Source organism: Schistocerca piceifrons, chromosome 6 (assembly GCF_021461385.2).
Source record: "Schistocerca piceifrons isolate TAMUIC-IGC-003096 chromosome 6, iqSchPice1.1, whole genome shotgun sequence".
Lineage (NCBI taxonomy): Eukaryota > Metazoa > Arthropoda > Insecta > Orthoptera > Acrididae > Schistocerca > Schistocerca piceifrons.
In genome coordinates, this window is record NC_060143.1 from 285,048,641 (window position 1) to 285,052,763 (window position 4,123).

The window sequence follows — 4,123 nt, forward strand, 5'->3', positions numbered from 1 at the left end:
TTCAAGGTTTACAAGTGCTTGCCACTGATATATAGTGCCCTACAATGCGTACTGAGAGCACGTGCTATTTGTAAATATGACAAAAAGTAATACTCAAGGTTTACTGTCAACCTTTCTAAAAGACTGATGTACTTTCCTGGCATATGGGTGTTGCAAACCGACCACTATAAGAAAATCAGAGCTATTGTAGGCTGTATCAAGACTTGCCGATACCGTTTTTCCTGCGAATCATTCGCGAATGGAATAGGAAACGGAGAGATCGATACTGGTAACGGAAGTACCCTCATCAACACACTGTGAGTTGTCTTGCGGGTTGAAGATGTGAATTGGGGAGTAAACTGTCTCCATGATTCTGAAACCGACACGCAGTGTTTGCCAGTTACACGCTCTTCGTACTCACCAGTTTCGTACTCACCAGTTTATACAGCGAGTGAATGTAACAACAAAATTATGTTCCTTTACCATTGCTTTGTACTTAGTAACGAACAATACCTGGTCATCGTCACGGAACTGCAATGATTTCTGAATTTACATTAACCTTGCAGTTACGGATCGTACTACTGCGATATAAGATCCTAAGTAAACTAATGGCCTATATGTGAGTCTTCAGTTCTTTCATGAGTAGAAAAATGATGAAACAGTTCACGGGAATGCAGCCGAGTGATAACAGTCACAGATATCTCGACAGGTCAATGCCTAGTCCTCTTCAGGGCACTAACACGACAAGTGAACGCTATGCAAGAATGTGTACACACTTAACAGATGGGGGAACTCCGACATAATAAGGCATACGCTAATTACCAAACGGTGAGGAGACAGCATTAACCCTGTCCTGCTGTTGTTTAACGTGGGAGAGAGCTGCATTCCAAGGAGAATTTACGATGCCTCAGACTTGGTCTAGCTCCATTCACTCTTGCCACCTGTGACTGCAAGAGCTGTGGAAGATAGCAGGATGAGGTAGCCATAACTTCACATCCTGATTCCGAAAATTACGAGCAGCCCTTATCTAAAAGTGCATATCAATATAAATATAATGAAGCACTTTGAGAGGGGTCCGCAGCTTATGGTCTAGTAGCTAGCGGTGCTTCCTCTCTTCCTCTGGATCATGGGGTCTCGGGTTCGATTCCCGGCCGGGTTGTAGATTTTCTCAGACTGGATGTATGTGTTGGCCTCATCATTTCGTCATCATTCATGAAAGTGGAGGGATTGGACTGAAGTCGCGCGGGATTAGCCGAGCCGTCTTGGGCGCTGCAGTCATGGACAGTGCGGCTGATCCCGGTGGAGGTTCGAGTCCTCCCTCGAGCGTGGGTGTGTGTGTTTGTCCTTAGGATAATTTAGGTTATGTAGTGTGTAAGCTTAGTGACTGATGACCTCAGCAGTTAAGTCCCATAAGATTTCACACACATTTGAACATTTGATTGGACTGAGTAATGACTGGGAATTTTTATGGGCCCTGATAGCCGCGCAGTTTAGGGCCCACAAACCAAACATCTTTCAGAGGATATATAAGTGGAAGTGAAAAATGGGTTCTAAACATTTCAGAGAAAAAGTGATTACAAACTTTTAAAATGTGGTATAATAGAAGAATGGGGGATTAAGTGGGTAGATTAAGTAACTAATAGACAGTTGGAAAGATAAAAAGTATAGTACATTTTGACTAAAAAAGTAAATTTCCATTTGTTAATGGCACGAAGTGAGGGTAAAAGTTGTAGAGAGAGAGAGAGAGATAGATCTAGGTTTGAAAACAGTAACTAAGTCGAAATGGACCTTTGTTAACCAGTTATTTATAGAGAAGAGGTCTGAGCAGGATAGACTGTCTTGGAGAGCTGCCTCACACCAGTGAGTACCATTGAGCGGACGATTTGGATGCGATTCGGTTAATGAAAAGAGGACATACAATTCCAGGTTTATATCCCCGAAACAATTAATTAATTGTAATAAATTACACTGTGGCTTACAAATTACAGTGACACAAACAAATCAAGCTGCTCACAATATGCCGGCCGCTGTGGCCAAGCGGTTAAAGGCGCTACAGTCTGGAACCGCGCGACCGCTACGATCGCAGGTTCGAAACCTGCCTTGGGCATGGATGTGTGTGATGTCCTTAGGTTAGTTAGGTTTAAGTAGTTCTAAGTTCTAGGGGACTGATGACCTTAGAAGTTAAGTCCCATAGTGCTCAAAGCCATTTGAACCATTTTTTTTTTGCTCACAATATGAGGTAATAAAAATGTTATATGCCACAGGTGAACAGAGAAACTTATTTGTGTCGTTCGAATCACTGCCAAACAAACTGTTTGCAATTTGATACATTAACAAAATCATTGTGCATTAAACTACATACTTTCACCTAATACAGTTAAATATTATAATGTGAAGCACAAATGTATAATTTACAATTACATTTTCAGTCGAAGTTACTCCTTCCTATACCTTCTTTAAAAGAGTGATAAAATTTCCAAACGGTATCTCAATTAAAAATGCACCTAAAACCCTTAACACAACAACACGTACATGACTAGCTCAAATAATAAATATATGTACGGCAAAGCCCAACATTTGATTCCTTACAGAAAGTTTGCTGATTTCAACAGCGCTGACCACATTCAAACTGTAGCCAACATGGGCCGCTTGGCGGTCAAAACATGTTACGACTGCAGCAGCGGGGAAACTTACATAGGTAATAAAAGAACACAGGCCGCCTAGCAATCTTATCAAAATCAGTTTACACGAAGGAGGAAGAGGGGGGGGGGGACATAATAAATACCATACACAAGTGCACTTGCCAAACCTACTACTAAAAATACAGTATGAAAGGATCTCAATTAATGACAAAATCCGGGATAGGCCCGGCAATATTGCACCTGAGCGCTAGTAGCCAAAATAAGGTTGACAGATACCAAGGTCTGACATCATCTTAGGGCTAACTGGCACAACAAATAAATAAGGGTAAAAGAACAAGCAAATGGCAATGCCCAAGAATTTAAATAGGAGTAAGTACACACGAGGCTAAAATTAATTGCTAGCACCTTGGACATCGTCTTAGGCTTAATTGACACTACAAATAAATAAAGGTAAAAGAACAGGCAAATGAGAATGCCCAGCAATTTAAATGAAAATAAGTAACAACATGGCTAAAAGCAACTGGTAGCAACTTAACAAGCACACTTAAAAATATCAGACTGGTGCCATATCACAAAACGGAACAGGAGCGCGCAGTCCCTAGCAGGCCAGAAAACAAATAACACACACTCCAGCAACTGAGCCAGCCTGACCACAGTAATTTCAACTCAGAATCAGGGCGCGTGAGCACCTCAACAGCGTCGATAACCTTTGAAGTTGCTCATCTTTGGTTGTGAGATGGCGGTAGTTGTGTATGTGTTGTCTTTCCGCACATGATTTATTATTGTTCTTCTTCGGCGTTGCCGTGCCACAGTGGATTTAAATTTACTAGCCCATCGCTCTTTGGTGGCCTGAACGTAACAAGGTGTTCACCTGTTGAAATGTCGGTGGTTTCGAAGACGTTTCCCAGCTCAGTTCCCGTAAGTCGTTTGAACAATGGCTGCTATGACAGGCGTTTGCTCTAATTTTCGCGTGGCGTCGTCAGGCAGCACTAAGCCGCCCCGGTAGGGCGCTTACTTGGTAGGCCTCTTTGTGTGGCGGTCGGGGCGCGGGGGCGGATCCCGGGTTCAGCAGATTAGGTCGCGCCAGGAAAACAAGCCTTCCGGAATGAGGCCGGCTATCAGACGGCCTGCCCCAAATAAGATGCTATCTGGGCGCGCGCAGTAACATGTTAATTTATCGCCAGCGCCGGCGGGGCCGCGGGTGAGCTCTGGCCGGGGTGGGGTTATTCTATTATAAGGCACTTCATTCACCTGCGCTATCTCATTTACATATCACAATCTATTAGGCGGGCGGCCGCGGCGCGCCGGCGGGCAAGGCCACCTGTTGAGGCTTTGTGGGTGGCGTTATCGGCGCAGCCACACGCCGGGGCCACCCCAGCACCACCCCCCTCCCCCACACCCTGCCACGCCCTCTCGCTCCCTCCACCCTCGTGCAGCTCACCTGCTAAAATCATCTAATTAATTTACTGTGTGACTGGCCGCCGGGCCCCGCGGGCTTCAGC